Source organism: Cyprinus carpio, chromosome B2 (assembly GCF_018340385.1).
Source record: "Cyprinus carpio isolate SPL01 chromosome B2, ASM1834038v1, whole genome shotgun sequence".
In the NCBI taxonomy this organism is placed as follows: Eukaryota; Metazoa; Chordata; class Actinopteri; order Cypriniformes; family Cyprinidae; genus Cyprinus; species Cyprinus carpio.
Genome location: NC_056598.1, coordinates 5515662 through 5538619, shown reverse-complemented (window position 1 = coordinate 5538619; position 22958 = coordinate 5515662). Strand labels below are relative to the sequence as shown.

The following is a 22958-nucleotide window of genomic DNA, read 5'->3' as shown; positions in this document are numbered from 1 at the left end:
GCTATATTCATGAACAGAGAATAGCCTATCACAGTAATTTTTTGCGATCGGCGCGTGGGCGTGGTCACATTAGATATAATGAAGGGAGACGTGAAAGACTGGCCATCACGTTGGTTTCATATGGATTACTTCATCACAGAATATTTGTTTTTGGTAGCACTTGCTCAGTTTAAAAGTAGACATGTCAAGCTTTCTATAGATCTATCTCTCATGTCTCTGTGTTGAGTATTCACTGAGTTACAGTTCATTTTAATGACACGTTTCTAAATGAAGATCACCGCAGACCAAGGCTGCAGAAAGTGCACCCTGTTTGTTTTCTTTATTTTATAAATGTACAAAGTTTTGTTGTTATTATGTGTGTATACAAATAAAAGTAGACTCTTTACAGATTCTATTGATGTTTTACTCCGGGAAAGTTTTCAGTCCAGTGATCCAGGAAGCGAATGCATTCAAACAGTCCTTCCAAAACAGCGCTAATATAAAGGAAACCAGGCTGATTACATCAGAGATTGCAGAGCTCTGTCATATTCAGTGATTGTCTCTGAAGAGCGCGAGCCCTCACACGTCATGCTGTGTGAAGTACAAACTGAACGGATTGTCAACATCCCACCGCTTTATGGCCAGATGAGATGCAAACTACGTTTTCTCGACTGGATAAACAGTCTCACTAGTAAAGTTTTGAATCGATTGACAGCCCTAATATATATATATAGCCCTAATATATATATATATATATATATATATATATATATATATATATATATATATATATATATATATATATATATATATATATATATATATATATATTATATATATATAGTTCACCCAAAAGTGAAAATTTGGTCATTAATTACTCACCCTCATGTTGTTCCAAACCCATAAGACCTTTGTTCGTGTTCGGAACACAAATTAAGATATTTTTTATGAATTCTGAGAGCTTTCTGACCCTCTAAAGACAGCAAGGGTCCTACTAAGTTCAAGGTCCAGAAAGGTACCAAGAATATAGACAAAATGTAACATCAGTGATTCAGGGTTTTTCCTGGGTCAAAATTGGTCTTCGGTGGTGGCTGACCGACATCCACACACAGCAAAGAGTACCCTAGTACCCACATGATCCGCAAGCCCAATATTGACAATAAATGTTACATTTAAAATAAATACAAAGAAACAGTTTGTGATATTTTTTTTTATCTTCTATTTATTCATGAAAAAACGATCACTGTCAGGCTAGATAGTAAAAGAAAGCGATTACAACTTATTTTACATGTAAACATCATCGATACCAAAGTATATTTGAAATGTCAAAGGTATCACAATTTATCTATTTACAAATTATGCAATTATCAGACACAGATATTACCTGTCACTCTCACTGTCATCTCACTGTGATTTTTTCCACCACTGGCTTTCATAGTTTTCAAAGATAAAATCCTTTTTTGATAGACCTGATAATTATTTTAGTATAATCATATCAATTAAAAAGTAGCATTAAAAACGTAGCGTTAAAAGGTGTAATAGTGTAATTTTTTACCATATAAAATCTAATACAATTAGCAGCTAGCTAGCAACAGCTTGCTTTGTGCTTTGATCTAGTTTCATCTCACTCCAGTCTAACTTTAAACTAAATGATTTTATAGGTAATTTACTACACATTGTCATAGGCCTATACATACTGTGGATTATTAAGGCAAAATTTTACTAAACACTCTTTCTAAATGGGGTAAGCACACTTACTTTCTCATTTCAGATGTGTATGTTCTTCTAAGAAGTAATGATTTGTTATACAACGATTCAGACACTGACGGGCAGACCAATTGCTTTAACCATTCATTATAATGAATCGGCTCAAACGAGTCATTAGGTCGCGAATCGGACCTTAGGTCCGATCTCTGAAGACGGAGGGGTGGGGCACTGTGCTCATTGTTGCCAACTTAGCGACTTTGTCGCTAGATTTAGCGACTTTTTTTTTAGACTCCCTTAGCGACTTTTTTCCAAAAAAGCGACTAGCGACAAATCTAGCTACTTTCTTGGACAAACCTTATTTAGTCTCTGAGACTCTCCGCTACTGCCGCACGAGCGCATGGTCTTGCTCTCCCAGCGCACACACTTCTCTCTCTCTGCATCTGCTCTGTTCAGCTAGCGAGGAGCAGCACTTTCAGTTAAAAAAATATATTATTTTGCTTATAACTCTATTTTACATGCAAGTATAGCTGAAATCACAGCACAACCATTGTCTTAATCGTATGTGTATTTGATTTCATTAGACAATGTCGTGTATAGGATTTTAGTGCAAATTAATAACTTTGAGAGCTGGTAATGTAGTCTTAATGGACCGCGTTTCAGTTATTATAATATTCATTCCATTGTCTGTCAACAGAAACATTAAAATATAATAATAAAACCAGTTTTATTGAGAATTTGGCTGCATTAAAATGCATTATGTGAGCACAGGGAGGCAAGACAGTACGGCGCACTGTTAATTAGCGTATGACGTCATTTAGCGACTTTTCAGACGGGGTTTAGTTACTTTCCATTGAAAGAAGTTGGCAACACTGGCTGTGCTCATTCTCTCCGTCACTCCGTCTGTAGCCTGCTTCACTCACAAAACCCAATTACAGATCAAATAAGGCTTTGGCGGGACAAAAAATCGTTCAATGTAGGAAAAACCGTGTGATTCAACAAAGACACGGTTTCAAAACCACTAAAATTTTTCGTTATACCATCAAAACTCAATGTTCAAAAAACAACAAAATTATTCGCAATACCGTTCCTGCAGTAAGCGCAGTTCTTTTATGTGTCCTCAAAGAAGGAAAGTGTAGGACGACTCCTGTTGTGTGCAGCAGAGAGCGTAACGAGTCACACAACCCCTCCTCCTCCGGTTGGTGTGAGCAGTCAGAGTCCCCTGTGTGTTGGATGGCCAAAGGAGATGAATCCCTGGAACTTTTTCCCCCGTCGAAAAAGACAAAGTCTGTTGTATGGGAATTTTTCAGGTAACATAGACTAACCATGTTCTGTAAACATAGATTTTCCATACAGATGATGTTTTAGCACCGATCGCTAAATAAATACTTCCTGGTCGAACATAACCTATATATTTGTGTCATCTTCATTTTTCCCTCTTTCACCCCAAGACAGAGACCCACCCGCTGTTTGTTTTAGTGTAGAAATAAATACTATTTGGCTTGCTACTGAGGCGGATAACATGGCTAATTAACTAGCTAACGTCAACTAGTTTCCTGCCTCATGTTACTTCACAGAGCTTGGAATAGCAGTCTAAAGTACGTACTGTACTTTTCTGCGATTTAGTACAATAATTAAATTAGTGGTCGACCGATATTGGTTTTCTTGACTGCCGATGCCGAGATCTTAGAGAGCAGGGTGGCCGATATAAAGACTAAATATATAAACAAAAAGAAAGTAAACACTGTAACCAACAGGGCACTCTGTAATCTGGGAAGTTTGCGTGCATTGGGAATAATATTTTTTCAACTAATGCCAAGGTAACACTCATTTTACATGCAGCACGCAGTAAAAATTACATGAATATGACCGTGCGCAAATGCATAAATCAACATAATTTGAAATCACGAGTTTAAAGTTGAACGCGCGTCTTCAGTGAAGCTGACCTCTCCCCCTGTCCGGATTCAGTTTGCATGGCTCGACTGTCATGAGCTGGGTAGATTACTTATGAATTGTAATCAGTTACTGATTACAGATTACATGACAAAATTTGTAGTCAGTAATATAATCTCTTAGATTACACATTTTTGGTAACGTAATCTGATTACTTTTGGATTACATTTAGATTACATTTGTGCTAACCCTTATTTGTTATCACATATATTGTCAAAATCACATCTTATGATTTTAAAGCATATTTACTTATAATTAAGTAAGTTTAGAAAACAGATACATTACAAAAGCCAATATTGAAAAACTTCACAGCATTATCACTGCTAGGTCAAATATTTAACCTAAAAAAAAAAAAACACTAGAAGTGTATATGACAGTAGCAATGCAAAACATCAAACAATAGCTACATTGCAAACATGAATTTTGAAAACGACTAAATTCACACAGCATTGACATTTGCATAGTGCATAGTCACAATGGGGAAAAGACAAACAATAACAACATTGAATAAATATGAAAATGAATATTAAAGAACATGAAACTCACAACAATAACACTGCTAATATATATATTAAAGACCATTTCTAGGTCAAATATTTCATCTCAAAACACTTGAAGTTCATAAGGTTGTAACAACGAAGAAAAATCAACATTACAAAAAATATATTAAAGAACATGAAATTCCCAGCACTAACTTTGCTAGGTCAAAGATTTCACCCCAGAACACCTGAAGTGCATATGAAAGTAACAATGAAAAACAAATCAAACAAGAGTAACATTACAAAAAAGTATATTAAAGTACAAGATATTTACAGCAAAACCATTGCCACAGTAGGTCAAAGATGTCACCCCAAAACACGAGAAACTCTTCATAGACCTTGCTGCTTAAAAGTGCCAGATGAAAAAAGTTGAGTCCCCTGCTTTTAAATGAAGCATATCAAAGGCCCAGCTGAGATGAAAAATTACAGTATCTTTTTGACATTCCACTGAAGCCTGACAGTCTGTGATGCGAGAAACACAATAGAATCTTCTCTTTACCTTTAAGTATAGTTCATACTCTTTTTGAAAGCTGAAGTGCAAATGTTACTGTTGTAACACAAAAGTAGCACCTCCTCAAAATGTTCATCTGAAAGACGACTACTCTTTGCTGTTAGGATATTGCCACCATGGCTAAACAGTCGCTCAACTGGGGCACTTGACAGCAGAGTAGTGTTAAATTTGATGAATATTTTTTTCACTCCGGGAAATTCATTTAGGCATGTCAGCTCCTTGTTTGTGCCATCAAGGTACTTTTGTACCTCTTCTACTGCTTCCTGTTGTCCATCTCTGCCAGACCTTTGAGGTCCATATGAAAATAATTCTTCCTCATTGGCAGTTTCTCCAGTGTTGTCAGATGGAGCAGGAACTTCAGTATGATGATATAACTGTGAAACCTCATCTATTAGCTTTGCTCGTAGATGTTCCCGTTCACTTTCTGGCAACCACCATAGTCTGAATTGTGGAACTGTCATTGTGGCTAATTTTGCATCAACACTATCAAACAGCTGCTTGAAGCGTGAGTCAACTGCCTTGACAGTTGTGTCAATGATCTCAGAGAAAAACTGTGTATTTGAAATCTTCTCCTAGAGCTTTCTTTTCAGTGTTAACAATGTGGGTATCACAATGCCAAGGTAACACTTTTGTTCTCCCTGCAAAATGTCAAGTGCAGTAGCCACTGGTTTCAACACATCAACATATTCTTTGAGATATGTTACTTCATGGGACATCAGATGTGGGACATTCAACAAGTCTGTTTATTCTGTACGCTGGGAATCAGTGAGTGACACTACCTTTTGAACAGCTAAATATTTAGAGGTCCATCGAGTCACACAAGGAACAAGAAGTTTCATGTTTGCAATGGACAAGACTGCATCAGCAGCGACAGTAGAGTGATGGGCTTTGTTCCATAATGCTGCACATTTTGCAACTGCACTATTGTGTAATCTGCCTACAGGAACCTTGGAGATGGCCTCCACTAGATCTTTTGAAGCAATCAAGTTCAATGTGTGAGCAGCACACCGTTGGTGGGGTGGTAGAAAATAACTTAATTCTCCTCCCATTTCTTCCTCACAAAGAATACTGCCTAAATCCTCAAAATGACTTTCCACTACTTTACAGTCTTTGCCAGATTAGAACTCTTTGAATGCTTTCACAAAATTGCTTCCGTTATCAGTGACAGTGGCCCGAACTTTGTATTGAATGTTGCAGGAAGCATGAATTTCTTGAATTTTAGCAGCAACCGTTTCATAAGTGTGTCTGCCACGGATTTGTGTACAGACAAGAGCAACAGACCTTCTCTCAAGATTGTCTTCAAGCCAGTGACAAGTCATTCCAAAATAGCTTCTGTTGTGCGATGACCATAAATCAGCAGTTGTACATACTGACTGCACTGTGTCAAGTTTTGCTTTCAGATCATCCTTCATCCGATCATATGCTGCTTCAAATCTGGCAACAAACGTCTTCCTACTCATGACCCTTTTCCCTCCACTTAAAGTTTCAATTAACTTCCTGAATGCTGGTTGTTCAAGAACTGAAAATGATTGTACATCCTCCACAACAAACTTGAAAATCAAGGAATTCATTTTTGACTGTGTGGTGTGATGCATACATATATCTGTATGCTCCAGTTTAGCTTGTTTTGGCTCAGAAGGTCCTTCAGTTTGCACATCTCTGGAAGTGCTTGTTCCTGACACAGACGGCTCATCCAGGTTTGCGCGCCTCCTGTACTGCAAAGCATGGTTCCTCTGTAGGATACAGAAAATGCATTTAAGAAATCTTATTTTATCAAAACACCGAGAATATTATTGTCCATTTATCTGTTACTGAGTGAAATAAAATACTGAGTTACACTTAATGGTAATAAAACATGTTTTTATTAACATTTTTTAAGCGATATGGATTTAAGTTTTCCATCCAGGTTAGATTTTTTTTTTTATATAGACTTCTTGAATTGTCAATTAGCAAAGGTCACTAGATATGATAAATATTTCACAGCTACATTAGCACTGTTTAGTAACTTACATAATTATGATGGAACAGCCTAAACAATTATCAAACCAATGATTCAAACTTTTTTGGACCCCTTAGACCTAAAATATTTACTTGAAGTATCCCCTGAAGTTTGACGTTAAATTCGCCCTCCAACTTTGAGTATTCAATGCCCACGGTATCACATACCTGAGGGCTTTTCTAATACGAAAAAAAAAAAAAAGTTCAGAAGACTCGTATTTTGAAATGTCTGCTCATTTAAACAGAGAGGGATATTAATTATGCACCGTTTCAACCATTTACAACATATTAAAATCTAAACACTATAAAGAAAACATTGTCATAATTCATCAATAGTCACTTGCCATAAACGTGGACTATTCATTGATGTGGCCTGCTCTGAAACAGCGAGAATTTGCAACAGATCGGCCTTTTGACATTGAAATGTGAAGCGCTCACATTTATCTTAGGCAATCATTTAACATTACCTTTTGAGTTTAATAATAGCATTAGGTATTAGGGATGCATGATCAAGATTTTTCATGGCCGATTCCGATACCGATTTTTTACAAGTAAACTGGCCGATTCCGATTCCGATACCGATTTCCGATTTTTCTTTTTCTTTAAACAACAAACAAGAAAGAAGGAAAGTATGCATAAACAAGATGTTTATTTGGTATTTAACAATAAATGAAAACAATAACCGTAACCATCTGAAATTAACGGCAGTAACTGCACAGTAAGTAGCCTACATTCAATACAAACATAGATGGTACAGACATCAGCATTTAGCTTTTGTTTTTGAATTGGGTTGAAACTACATAGAACTGGCCTTAAATGAAAACATTAACTGTAACCATGTGAAATTAAAGGCAACAACTGCATAGTTCTACAATCCAAACAACACAATCAACACACATTCAATAAGATGTTTCTTAATCAGCATTCAGTATTTGTTGTAGTTTTTACATTTGGTTTTAAATTAAAAAAAGGTCTTTACCAGTGAGACTAAATAAATGATTCGAAAATGTTAAAATCAAATAATGTTGGTGCGAATAAAACAAAGATGCAAAGTATTTAATTCGTCCAATTAAAAAAAAAACAGGGTAATGATTCACATCTATATTTTTTTTTTACTTGAGCCAATGAAAAATAAATAACTATTGGCTGAAGTAAAAAAAAAAAAAAAAAAAAAAAAAAAAAAAAAAAAATATATAAATATATATATATATATATATAGATGTGAATCATTACCCTAATTTTTTTAATTGGATGAATGCAACAGTGTGCTACAGCAGGTGATTTTTAAATCAAATTAAGTCGATGTAATTTTAAGGTAAAATAAAAATAATCATCCTATACAGAACTGACGTTTACTTCTGGCTTTTCAAATATGTATGCAAGTTCTACTTTACAAAAAAACAAAAAATGATTTCAGTTTTGTCCCTGCATTGTCTACGCTTGTGCAGGGCGCGGACAGGTACAGTACGCTCGCGCAGCTTCAGTGAACACAGGAAAGGGACTCTTATTTTGTGCAGTCGGCTGTTCGCTTCCTGCTATCGGTGCCTCAGACGTGTAGCTCTGCACTTCCAACGCTGAATGGCTGCCCGTGTCCTGCGCACAGATTTCGAAATACTTCCACACAACTGACATGATAGTGAATGATTACAATGTAGTCTGTGCACGTGGGCGCACTTCCGGAAAAATCGGCAGAAAAAAAGACCACAAACCGATTTATGGCCGGTCAACCGGTGCATCCCTATTAGGTATTACATAACCTCCTCTTTCGTGGTTCCTGTTTTTCCATCCCCAGATTTAGTGTGATACTAAATACATTTTACAGTTTGCACACATATATTTTAGTCTCAAATGCGAATGAAATATTTGCACTATTGAGCCCTATGCATTTCCTGTGGGAGAGTTTCTAGAATTAATGGAGGTGCAAGCAATTTCGCCGTTACAGTCTCCTTCCCCTCGTGTTAATAGATAAGACCAGTTATATTTGTCAATCAATGCCACAAATACGGTCTTAAAATGTAAGGCGCATTCATGTACATGTCTGAAAGTGAAGAACAAAACCAATTTACGAAACTAAAACTAACTTTACCGTGAAAAAGTTAATCGGTTTGATGCAGGCGTGAATTAAATTGCAAATACAAATACGTTTGATGAACCAACTCATGCCAAAGAAGTGGCGACAGTTAAGACCCACAAATCAATAATTAAAAAAATAGTGTGTTAATTAGATATAATGCTGAGAAAAATCATCTTAACGTTACCTGTAAATGTTTCTTTAGATTCGACGTTGAATCCGATGCCGTGGACAGCCAATTAATCCTTGGTAGGCAGAGTTTACACTGAACAGTGACATTTTTTCTGTGTCTTTCTTTAAAAATGAAATAATGTCGGTACATCCAGTGATTAAAGGCCGCGTTCCCCTCCATATTCCATTATCTTGCTGATTTCTTCTGAGCGCGATCTGACACCCCTCCCCCTCTCCGCCGGAAAAACTCGAAGAATCATGAACGTATATAAGCGGCTGGTTTATTAGGAAAAAATATAAAGGTTAAAAAATGGAAATTTAGGAGAATCAATGAATTGTGAACAATTTATTACCATTGTGTAAATAATATGTAATCATGTAATCCATAAAAAAGTAACTGTAGTCTGATTACGAGTATTTTAAAAAGTAGTTTACTCTAATTACAAGTACTTGAGTTTTGGAATCTGATTACGTAATTCAGATTACATGTAATCCGTTACTACCCAGCTCTTACTACCCACACTTCACAATATCTCACAGCTGGATTCGACTAAGTCTGCAAGGTTTGTGAAATAAAATTTTCATTAGTCATTTAAAGGTTTGTTTAAATGATATGCGTATTTGCTGAATGCTGACGCAAATGAGAAAGTATTATGTTTGCCTTTCTGTTACTAATAATATACTGTAAAAGCAATTGTTTGATTGATATTGATTGATTGATTTTATTTAATGTTTATGTTATTCTACTTAAGATCGCATTTGAGTGGTTAAGGCTCACTTTACATGGTTTACCATAGCCCGGCCAGTTTGAAAACGTGCTTTTTTTGATACAGTAATCGTTAATAATTCCAACGAGATCTTAAGATGAATCATATAAACATATAATAATATAAAATGTCTACATTTACTACGGAACTCGGATGGAAGTTAAACTTAAACTCGGTATGGTAAATAACTCAAATTAGATGTGTCTTAAAGGGGTCATGAAATGAGAAACCAAATTTGCCTTGATCTTTTGGAATATAAGAGGTCTTTGTACCATTAAAACGTCCTGCAAGTTTCATAGCTTAAGACGCCCTCCCCATTATAAACGAGCCATTTATTTAATCAAGCTCTAAATACAGCTCGTTCTGGATCCATGGTAAGAAGTGACGTCACGGTCCAAAGTGAGGTTCCAACCATTTGCATATGACCGCCTCCAGCACAAGACAACTACGCTTATTTCGTATCGTTGTCGCGCCGCGCACCTCACAAGTGTTCAGTCGACGGACAGCGAGTGGGTCTGTGTACAGGAAAATTACAATGCCACGCAGATGTGCTCAAACATATAAGCTTTTATCATTGCAAGAGCCATCGCTTCGAATGCATCACCCGCTACTAAACAGTTACGCTCAATCCGCAAATGTTCTGGCTGGGGGTGTTAATAATTGATCCATAGGCACTGTCGTTAGCCAATCATAACAGCGGGCGTTAACACTGAACTCTTAAAGGGGGAAAACAACCCAAAAAACAGACTGTTTGAATCAAAGGATGAGAAACAGGGTGGGAAAATGTCATAATTCACTACATTTTAAAAGTTTTTAAAAAAAAAAACTGTAGTAATACTATAATTGCACCTAGGGGACCATAATAATAAAATAAAAAAAACCCATGTCATGACACCTTTAATAATTGATCTCTGTAGATTTATTATATACAGTGTTTAGCCCTCACACAAAAAATAGAAGAAAATCATGCATAGAAACGTTATCTTGCGGCAGCTCGTTGATACCCGGCCACTTGTTTATAAGGATTAAGTTTCATTTATTCATTTATTTGACCGCTTGCATCATTATTCGGCATCTCTAATAGTAAGAATCTTCACCTTGATTCATTCAAGTCAAGATATTTACTTGCATAGCATCCACAATACACACAGTTTTAAAGCAGTTTCTAGTAAGCTCTGTAACCTCTGGCTTAAAGAGCAGGTCATATGGTATTTTAAAGTGTCCTAATATTGTGTTGGAGTGCCCTACAACAGGTTTAAATGCATCTAAGATCAGAAAACATTGTAATTTTCTCAGAATATACATTTAATATTAGAGTCATTTGCCAATGATTAGGAAATGATTCGTTTCAAGCAAGTTCGGAGCAAGCCCCTCCCTTCCTCAAGCCTACTCTGCTCTGATTGGTCAGCTGGCCAAACCTGTTGTGATTGGCACAGAGATGGAGTCCTTGAGCCAGTTAGCCAGCACTACCATTGACAAAGTACCTTTACATAAAACAATAATATAATCAATCCGTTCTTACAATGACATAAAATACAAAACACTTATGCAAGCGAATCGTGCCCACAGCTAAAGTTTAGCTGCTAAAACTGTGAACACTAGGTGGATACGTTAGCCGAGTGCTAACGTGACTAACTGATTAAACAATACAGTTTGTAAACCAAATAAGGTGTCTACTGTAATGTTTGAAGAACGACAGACAAAAGACGCTCACAGGAGCACCAGCCGAAATCACTCATCTCTCCCCGCATTAACCCTGTAACTGCCAGTGCAGCACAATAAACAGCAGTTTCACAATTATTATAAAGTCTGTGTGCTACACTACATTCTTTATTATTAAACAAAGTAATTAGTACGACGTCAGTCTACAATAATCGACATATTCTTAGGTTCACTGCGAAATTTTTAGAACTACTTCAGTAAGACAGTAATATTGTGCTTTTACCTGGAAACACATTATATGTACTTTGAAAAGATAGAAAGCATATATAAAAAAATTAACATAGTAATAGTTATTTAACTGGGGCTACAACTACACAGAAATAATTTGCAACTTTAAAATACTGATCAGACAACACAACGACAAACAATTCACATATCTCAATACAGTTGTCATTGAAGACCTAGAAGCTAAACGGTGATTACACAACAAACCAAACAATTATTAAGCATGCTACATAAAACGTAAAAGCAACAATTATTAATAACACTTACAGATTGTGATACGGAGGAGGAAGCTGATGCAAATACACTTGGAACTGAACCTTCCTTCAATATCAGCCGGCTCGCGAATCCAAGTTTGATTGCATTTAAGTTGGTAAAGCAATCGTCTTCAAAATGGCGTGAACAAAGCACAAGGCTCGGACTATACTTCTGTGGTACAGTTGTATATATGAATTGTAGCCACTTAGTCTTCAAATGCTCATCCTTGGGCAGATGAAAAAAAAAAAAAAAAAAAAAAAATTTGCTTTTGAGTCGCACTTCAGAACACAGCGTCTCGTCGCCATGATGTTTTCTAGTTTTCACTGGCGTCTCTTGGAGCGCAATAAGTGGGGTATCGTATTCAAATAACTTGACAAGTTGACGTCATCTAGTCAGAGAAAAAGCTTCGGTCTTCTAACGATTCATAAAAATGACTCAGAGTCGACTCTTACTTTTGAAAGACAATAACTTTATATATGGTGCACTGTCATATTTCAAACTTTGCAGGATGTTTTTTGTTCACTTAGATCTATGTTACACACTACATGAAAGGTAAATTTTCAAAATTCCATGATAGGTGCTCTTTAATTCTTTACACTGAACAGTTTTACTGGGCAAAATGAAGATATATATCAATGATAAATGATCCACTGTTTGAGATCTAGCTATTTATTCTCCCCTTTAAAAAATAGCCATGGTTTTGCTTCTCTAGCCAAAGTGTTTTAGCAGTTAGCCTATATCAGTACCACTGTGTAGTGAAGAAGAATGAGTAATGAATATTTGCAGCCTCTCATACAAACCACAGAGATTTTTTTATTTTTTTTTATTTAAAGAGATTTACATATTAGTCAGTTATATTCTTGGAGTATGTAAGATGGTTTTCAAAAAAATATTATTGGTAAACGGTCTTTTTCTGTGGTGATTTGTGTGTGTTTACACTGTGTGCTCCTGAGCATGACCTAAAACTTGGCGGAATCCAATACGGTGTGACATAGATTCCAATTCTCTATTAGGCAGAACTTGGTCTCAGCCTCAGACGTCACGCCATGGACTGTTGGCTAACCGTCTGATGCATATGGGATACAAAAGTGGAAACACTTCAGTAATGTTGAAGTCATCATCGGATTGGTTGAATTCTACAGGATTTCCTTGAGACGTGTGTGTCGCGTTCTTTAACGTTCTGCCTGGAAAGAAGAAAGCCACCGTATTTACAACTGACGACGAGCGTTTATCAGGATCAGCTAAACGCTGGATTTTCAAAAGTATGTGAAATATTTAAAGTTTGCGGCATAGAATCTTTAAAATGTGTCTGAGAGTTTTACACACTGGTCTGTTATTTTGGGGACATTTCCGCGCCCCGAAATGTGACGCTGAACGAAACGAACTGTGATTGGTTGTTTGACATGTCGGTCAAACGGCCTCATGGGCGGGCCTTGGCCAATGAAAGCTGCCATGAATTCCAGATCTTCATCACAAAAACTTATCGGCTGATGCCAATATTTAAAAAATGCAGGTTTAGGCTCACTGAAGTGACTGCATTTTTTTCATTTATAGGGATTTTTTATTTATTTATTTATTTTTTACAGAAAATAATTTATTTATGTGCTGATTGTTGTTGAGCTGCAGGTTTAGGCTCACTTAAGTGACTGCAGTTAATTAAGAAGAATTTAATTATTTATTTTAATTATTTAGCCTGACATGTTTACTGTTCCAAAATGTTCTATATGTTTCTTAAAAATAAAATGTATTGTGTTCAGTGAAAAAAATTATTATTATTATTTTTTTACCCAGACATTTAAAAATAGCTGTAATCACAATACCGTGATACTGTGAAACCGTGATATTTTAATCTAAGGTTATCATACCGTCAGAATCTCATACCGGCCCATGCCTAGATTCAACCATAATTTTATGAAGCTACGAGAATACTTTTTGTTGTGTAAAAAAATTAAAATAATGTCTTTCTTCAACAAAGACGGGGGAAGTCGTGGCCTAATGGTTAGAGAGTCAGACTCGCAATCCAAAGGTTGCACGTTCGAATCGCAGGCCGGCAGGAATGGTGGGTGTGGGGAGTGAATGTACTGCACTCTCTTCACCCTCAATACCACGACTGAGGTGCCCTCGAGCAAGGCACCGAACCCCCTTCTTCCCCCCTCGTGCGCCGCAGCATAAATGGCTGCCCACTGTTCCGGGTATGTGTTCATCATGGTGTGTGTTCACTGCTGTGTGTGCCCTTTGGATGGGTTAAATGCAGAGCAAAAATTCAGAGTATGGGTCACCATACTTGGCTGTATGTCACGTCACTTTATCTTTTTTTTTCTTTCACAATTTTCCTCTTCAGCGTCACCCTAGCACCATTTTGGAGAGTATTCCATGCATCCGTTGTTTATGTGCATTTTGCTTATGAGTGGCTAATGTCATTGCGTAGGAAATAGTATTGCAATTTCATGTGAGTAAGTGTAATATCTTTTTTTCAACGTGTTTGATGTGTTGTGTGTTCTGATATTTCTGTGAATAATATCTGGATTTCCGTGTGCTTATTTAAGTTGATTTGTCATGAGTTTTAAGCCCTTCATCAAGAATAAGTCTTTTAGTCTATAATGTTTTTAGTTGATGTGCGCACAAAACCTCACTAAACATTATTTGTAGCATGTTTTCCACCCAATAATTGTAATATAATTTCTACTTATTTTAAATATGAAACAAAGTCAACTCAAGTGGTTTCAATCAGCAGTTCAAGTTCAAATGGCAATAAGATGTTAAGGGCAGCCGTGAGTGAACAGATTAGTGGTTGACGATATATTGCCTCGGCCGATATTTGGCATTTTTCAAATATCGGCATCAGCTGATGAGTTTTTCTGATTGCCCAATGTGCTCGAGGTGGGACATTTATTTTGACAGCGCTGAGAAAGGCTGCGCCTGAGTGCACAGTGCTCACATTCTCCCTCTTGTTCGCTGTTGTCATTAACAGTTCTGTCTAATATAGATAGAAGTCTGTCTAATAATCAGATAGAATGATTAAACAAAGGAATTAATCTATACAAAAAGTATTATAACGATTACTTTTATATTATTAGTAATAGAAAGGCAAACATTATAATTAGAGATCGACTGATATGGGTTTTTCTATAGCCGATGCCGATGCCGATGTTTAGAGGTCAGGGTCAGCCGATGTCCGATATGTGCTGCCGATTTTTAGGGCCGATATCTTGAAGTTTTCCCCCTCATTTGCATGCTAAAATGTCACACTAATAATAAGTGGATGCACAACATTTCTAAACGTATCATTTATTGAGCACTGACTTGAACCATCTCTCGAATCTTAATTTTGTGCACTGCACGGTATTACAAATAAATAAAAAAATATCTAAAGTTAACCAAACAAATCAATAAACTGACCAAGTATTAAATATATAAAACAGGTAATATATATATAAAAGTCAATCATTTACATAAAAGTTTTAGAGCATTTATCAAGCAGAATTTTTCAAGTTTGTTGGAACATAAATGTAAACTTAAATATACATTTAAATAAAAGAAATAATATTTTATAAATAAAAATCAATTAAACTTAAAAAATATAAAAAATAATATATATAAAAAATAAATAATAGTAGTGCTGCAAACACACTAGCAACCAGCAACATTTGTGTTTGGTATAAATGACACAGAACATCTAAAGTGCATTCTAACTTCAAACTTACATCGCAGTCTGTTCATTATTAAGATTAAGTACAGTCAACCAAACATATAAAAGGTTACAATGGTCAGTTTAAATAGACCGTAGTATACCGGTCCACTCTGCTGTTATGCCAAGGACATTTTTGCTCATGTGAAGAGGATGATCTTTTCCGTCTAGTTTACATCAAAAAAATAAAAAATATTATAGTTTAACATTCAGATACATTGCGAATATGGAAACATTTGGATATGTGCAGAACGAGACGTGAGCAACAACCTCCAAATACATCTAGCCAAACCCGCGATCGCTCGTCCTTGTCTGCACGCACACACCCACTGTCACGATCTAATGCACTGTAAATGCAGGATTTTTTAAAACAAATATGCCTACCGGAATGCAAAAATTAAAAATCGAACATTTTGCAGAACAGGATCAAATAAAGTATTGTTCATTAATACTCGCATAAAATGTTTAATGTGAAAAAAGCGGTTCACTGACTGCGCAGCACAGCCACATGCGCCACAGTTACGTTTGGGATAATTTTATTTTTAATACTATAGTGTCATTTGAAAACATTGCAATTGTGTTTTAAAATACAAAAAACGAGCACCACACGAAACCATTTAAAGAGGCGCATTCAGCGGTCTCCTTGACGGAAAACAGTCAACAAAGTAAAATGATCTCAAACGTACAGCGCGCTCCCTTCATTTTATCAAATGATCATAATCACATATTCATTTTACAGTCCTGCTACTAGCATTTTATTCAGACTAAAAACCCCTTTAATTCGGGGGTGAGAAAGCTTTTTTTCCGAGTGGCTTTTGCACATAATAATACCGCTGCAGACGCATTTTGCAGTATTAAGCTTATTCATTGATTGTTTATTTAAACGACGATCGATCATGGAAATGATCAAATATTGACATCCCTAAATGCAAATGAGTTGGATGGAAACCTGGCTATTGTCTGCATCAAACCATGCTTCCGAACAAATGTCATTCACCGTTCTGTGCTGCTCCAGGACAGCTGTCTCTCCGAGCACGGTGCTGTCTGTGAGCGGGGCGGAGTAACATAGCCCTCAATCACGCTTAGGGATATGCCGGTATCAAATTTTTCTGTTGCGATTAATTGATAATGCTTTTGTCACGGTATACGGTATTATCACGGTATTGAAAATTCGTTTCAAAAAAGTGGTCATAATACAGTTTCAACAGGTTAAATAACTTTTTTCTTATAACAAAAATAACTGAACATTTAAATACAATAAAGCAATACAGAAAAAATATATAAAGTTAAAAGTTTTATTCAAAGTGCTTTACATAAAAGAAAGTAAAAAAAAAATCATGAAGAAAAATAACCACAAAAATAAAACAAGCAATTTAAGAACTTTGAAAATGATTTAAAAATTGAGCTTAAAAAGAATTTAAGAAAGTTTAAAAATAGAAAATGATTTTACATAAAATACAGTGCAATACATAAAAAATAGTGTAATCAGTTTGGACATTGCATAGTGCTCATTCAATAAATGCACAGCTAAACAATGAGCAATAGCTACATTTGCTATAGAAGTTATTAATCTTTGTTAAAAAAAACAAAAAAAAAACAAGTCTTAGTTCATGTTAGCTCATTAAATAAAGTTGCAACTTTAACAATTTGTTATTAAATTTTAACAATTTTAACAATGTGTTATTAAATATTGGAATACCTAAGATTAATGAATGTTCAGAAGAATTTTTCATTGGCAGTTTAACTAAAGAAGCCCTAAGTTAAAGTGTGAATGAACAATAAAGAATCAAAACACTTTCAAACAATATCTAGGGCATGTTTTAGTCCAGATTAAAAAAAAAAAAAAACGTTTGAAAATAAATAGCCTATTGAGTCTAAATATTTAAGTATTTGGCTCTGTGATGAACACCATAACAAAATCCAGAAAGTAGCAGCTGCTTTATTTATAGGGTTTACAGGGTAAGGGCTGCATTTTAGCGCCATCTGCTGTCAGAGAGTGAATGTGCTTTCATTCAGCACGTCTCTCACGTGTTCCCCCATGTGCTTCTCTTACGTGCTTGTTTACATCGCGCACACATTCTTTCAAGCAGCATACAGCGGTGTTGTGCATTTTGACCGGTTGATGGGAAAAGTATTCTTAAAATGCATTACAAATTCTGAATAATTTGTAATATATAATTATTCACGGTATTTAGAAGTGCCCACGATAACAATATCGTGCATATTCATTACCGCGATATATCGCATTACCGAATACCGGCACAAGTTTAATCACGCTGCAGTGTTTGTGAGAGCTGCCACCTTCTCCACCCCATTTACAGAGTGAAATTATCTGACTACCTTTATCTCCCAGGACTGTTGTTGAATCTTCCAAAAGTTTTGGCTTGGGGTCCTTCACATGCGGCAGCAGCACTTTCCACCGCACCAATAACACGGGGCTGCCCGCCGACGTGCCTGAATTTAAATCGGCGCTATTACTAAACACTGATATCGGCCGATGCCGATATATTAAAAAATGACAAATATCGGCCCGATATATCGGCCGACCGATATATCGGTCGACCTCTAATTATAATACCTTCTCGTTTGCCATCAGCATTAAGCAAATACGCATTTATCCAGCATGATTGCGTGTTCTGTGTGTGATGGTTGGTCCGTGTGAATTGAATGCTTAAAACTTTAAACTCATGATTTCAAATTATGCTGTGCTTTATGCATTTGCCCACTGTCATATTCATGTAATTTTCTCTGTGTGCTATATGTAAAATGAGTGTTACCCTTGCTTTATTTTAAAAATATGATTCCCAATGCACACAAACTTCCAGAATACTGAGTGCCCTGTTGGTTACAGTGTTTACTTTCTTTTTAATTAAATTTTTATTAAATATTTATTCATTTGTAAAAAAAAATACTTCATCATCTAAAGTATAGGTTTGTTTATTTTACACATTTATTTTTTTAATCCATTGTCAAATGATTTCAAATTTCTTAAATATTAATTTAAAAAAGAATTATATCGGCTATCGGCCCCCCCTGCTTTCCAAGATATCAGCATCGGCATTGGCTGTCAAAAAAACAATATCGGTCAACCACTAGAATAGATCATCTCTTTCTCTTTACTTCTAGTATTAGCACTAAATAAACGTGAATGGACATCAGAAAATAAAGTATGATGAAAGAAACAATACAACTTACTGAAATGTATCATGTCTTATGTAATCACTTAATCAGTTTTCAGTTATGGAAAGACGGCAATAAATCATGTCATGTAAGGTTACATTTATTTGAGGAAAGCCATTCAATGTCCATAGCTTGTTAGTCGAGTAGAAAAGTATGTTTTCAAGCTCGGTTAGGTAGGTTGTTTTTTTTTGTAACGGTGTTCTTTGCCATAGCAACTTAGGCTACACTGCTCTGAAGCATGTTTGACTCTGGGTTAGAGGTCACAACAGCTCTGAGCAAACTGACACAGAATGCAATAAAGTCACTCCCCTATATTTCTTGCTCCATATTAAAGGAGTTTACTGTGAAAGAATTTTACAGCCAAAATTGACCATCTTTTGCTAATTATTATATTACGTGGATTTCAGTAATGTATAATTAATATAAAATATTCATTATTGTTATGTGTATAAATAAATACATACAAATAAGCTTTTAAAAATAAAACTTGTAAAATTACAAAGTTTATTTTCTCTTTGTGAACCTATATGATTAAATCAATTGTTCATTCATTTATTTAATTCATTTAATTTGCATTGATATAGGCTAGTGTGTTGTTTTCTTTTAGCTGCTCTGTGTGATTGGTTGCATGTGTCACATTTTCAGGTGTACGTGCTCCAAAGTTACTAATCACAAACTCTGGATCAAATGCTGAGTTGACGGAATGTTTATCGAGCGTTGTAGAACCGCTGAACCTGATCTAATACAGGTTGAAATTGTTTGGTTGTCGACTCATAATCTACACTAAAACTCAGTTTGTTCAGCTAGCTTCATGCATCAGACCACAGGTTTTAGCCAAGAATTTTAATTTCAACAAAAAAAAAAAACAAGATTGACGAGTGGTGTAGGCTAATGATGTAAATTGGATATCCTGCATGGAATCTCTGTATCTCTATCTCAGTGCTAGATAAGGAGTGATATTAAAAAATGCTTACAATGCCCATTGAAACCAGTCTGTCTTTTGAAATGGTAGAAGTAATAGAAATGAAGAAGAAAAAAACAACCTTTGGATGATTTTCTCTTTTTGTCCTTTACCTGTCCTTACCAGATGCAGTATGCAACAAATGGAGGTATGTCCTATATGTTATTCAAAGTACAAGTTTTTTCACTTGTTCTTGCCGGTATGTTGAGTTAAGGTTTGATAGAAGATTGGATTCTTATTGAGGCCAGACATAATAGTTTGTTGCTTGTTGTCCTGAAGAATGTATTTCAAGGTTATAAAAAAAAGAGTTGCTGTATGGCGTCTCAGTGGGATAATTGCAGCACATTTAAATGTACTTTAAATGCTATGAGTCTTTTAGTGCTGTACTCCTTCCCAGCAGGCCTGAGCTGTGTGTGGGTGTGTAAGTGTATTCATTCAGAGTGACGTCAGAGTACAATCAGTAGTCTGCAGGAGTGATATGATCAATTCAGGCTTTTTTATAAGAGTACTTTATAAATACATGAAATACATACAGCAATGTCAGAGGCATTCAGGGTGGTGACTGGTGACTTCGGGAGAAAGAGCTGCTGTGTTGTTCCAGTTCCACTTAACTATCTGCAGTTGTACTTGGATTCAGTGTTAAAGCTTAACTTTTCAGTATGTAGGTAAAAATGATAAATCCTGGTTTAGGTGCAGCCTCCAGAAACAATATCAGTATGTTTTATACTGTAATATTTTTATTATGTTGTATGTATTTTCAATATAAATGTATTATTATTATTATTATTATTATTATTTTCATTTTTATTTTTTTACAGTTGCAGTGGATCCCAATGGATGGAGATGTGCACGATGGTGTGATGGACTTAGCAGCCTGTGAAGTCAGCCACTGCACAGACAGACTGCCTGCATGCTGCATGTGAACCTTTGCTGTGCAACGCACACACAAACACACACTGGCCATAAAACTAAAGTGACCAACAGTCCTCCTACGGATCAGACAGCTGGTAAGTTCATACTGCGTTGTGGTCATGTCATCATGAAGGTGTGTTAGTACCTGAAAATGAGTTGAAGAGTGTCTTTTTGTCTAGCGGAATGTGTATGTTTACTTTTTTAGCAAGTTTTTGAATGAAAGCTGAAAGTTGATTTCAAGCTATGAGAGAGAGCGGGCATATGCAGTAGACACTATTGTGTGTCTATGCGCGTGTGTTCTTGCAAATGTATCACTGCACTACACACATGCCACACGGCTTTCTACCCTTGTCCCATCCATCATTAGCTGTATGGAGGGCAAATGGACAACCAAGGTGAGCGCTCTGTATCTTATTACTCTGTATGCTCTAGTGCCTGGAACTCCGTCATTCGACTCTCTGTTGTCCGTGTTATACAGAATCAAGCACCCTCTGTGTGGTTCGCAGCCTAGACCTGCCTCCTCATGTTGTGCCCCTGTAGTTGCTTTGAGATCTGTCTCTATTACCTGATTTAGATGAACTACACTAAAGTCCATGATTAAAATTTGTACTTGTCATGTTATTGTAGGCCTTAATGGTGACTGTGGGTCATACAAAAAACACTGTGCTCAACTGTTTCCTTCATAAATAGGAGGCAAATACGTCAGTCCCAGATATTTAACTGATGAGAGTTATTTTTTCTCAAAACACCACAGAGACTGCACAGTGCTGTTTTGGGCTGAGTTAAGCTCAGCACAAATGTGTGTGACTGTCTGAGTGCCTGGTAAAAGTTGCACTCAGTGAAAACATCTGTGTGTGTGTGTTCAGCATTCAGCAATATGTGCTGGGAGGAAATTATCCCAGGCTAAATGTAATTACTGTACGCTTATCTGCTCTGCACAGCTTCCATCTTAGTCAAACGGCTCTATAATTAGAACAGGGTTTTAAAGAGTTCATTACCAACACTTTTAGATTTTTATCTGGAGGTGGAGCAGTTCTGACATACACCTGCTTAAAAATGCATTTGTGTGTGTGAGTGTTAGTGACTATATTCATACGCTGTGCAGTTTATGTCTCGGCTTGCTACTGGAATTGTGTATCCAGGAAATCTTTTTGTCAGGCTTTCAATTCTGATTTGGTGGTCTCAGTGTACCTTTTTTAACAAGGTGGTAAACTCAGTCAGTCAAGTTCACACCAGCTCTGACTGTTGATAAGAATATGTGTATGAGCATTTGTCAGAACAGAAGGGAGGCTTGCAGAGGTTGGGGGTTTAGCTCCCATCAGGGGAAGTGTGGCTATTTTTACCTCCATAGGAAGTGTATGTCTGTGTGTGCCGAAATAGCTGCGAGCGTGCTTCTTGTGGAGTGGTGTTGCGAATGCCTGGAGAGACTGGAGAGCCAAGACCGACCACCATGGGGCTCTTCGTAGAGGTACTAGGAAGGAGCTTAGAGCACTATGTTATTTTAACCCCTCTAACTATCACTTCCTGTGTGTAGCCCATGTCTACCCCCCTCTCCGTTTCTCTGTCCACTTCTTCAAATGGACCAGCATCGACTTACAGTACTCGCACCTCAAGGACATATGTCAGTGGTGACAAGGCTTCCTGGAGTGCTCCTAATGTGGTCCTTGGCAGACTGGGACTGTGGAATTGAAGACAGAGGACAACAGCCAGAGGATTCAAAAACTGGGCTGAGATGTTTAATAGCTCACACTTCTCTGCAATGTGTAGTTCGGCGTCATTACAGAACAGAGCATTACAGAGCAGGTTACAGAATGACAAGATTATCCACTGTGTGCCATATAATACAGAGCAGGACATGATGCAATAGTGCAGGTCTCTTACAGAGAACACCTCTGTTTTCAGAAGAGCACACACACACACACCCACACACACACAGTCACTTCGTATATAGTATGGCATGCCAATAATAGCCACCCACACAGTCAAAAATCCATTCATAAAAGCTGTCCTTCTGTGTGGTTATGCACCATAGAGAAAATCACTGTTGCAGTACTGAAAACATACAGTAAAAAAAAAACAAAAAACAAACCAAGAACTTAACAAAAAATATTTTTCAGTTTCATCTTGAAAATCTTGTGTTTTGTCTTTCACTTTGTGTCTCTCTCCTTTTATGTCTCTATCACCCTTACTTCCTGTCAGCTGACTGTCTGCTCACCTGACTTGGTGTGTCTTTAAGGACCTGGTTTAACTCTGTTGAGTAAACACAGAGCCCATGAGTTCATCATGTTTAACACTCACGCATAGTTGCACTACTTTTGCCTG

At 36.5% G+C, this 22958-nt stretch overlaps 1 protein-coding gene across 1 annotated transcript in view; it reads left to right on the top strand.

Annotated features, from left to right (window-relative positions):
- tnk2b (tyrosine kinase, non-receptor, 2b) overlaps positions 1–22958 on the top strand; it is a 128635-nt gene that overhangs the window by 13613 nt on the left and 92064 nt on the right. Inside the window, exon 2 of the mRNA XM_042717816.1 lies at positions 20543–20731. The gene's annotated coding sequence lies outside the window, so the exon portion shown is untranslated. The remainder of the gene's footprint in view (positions 1–20542; positions 20732–22958) is intronic.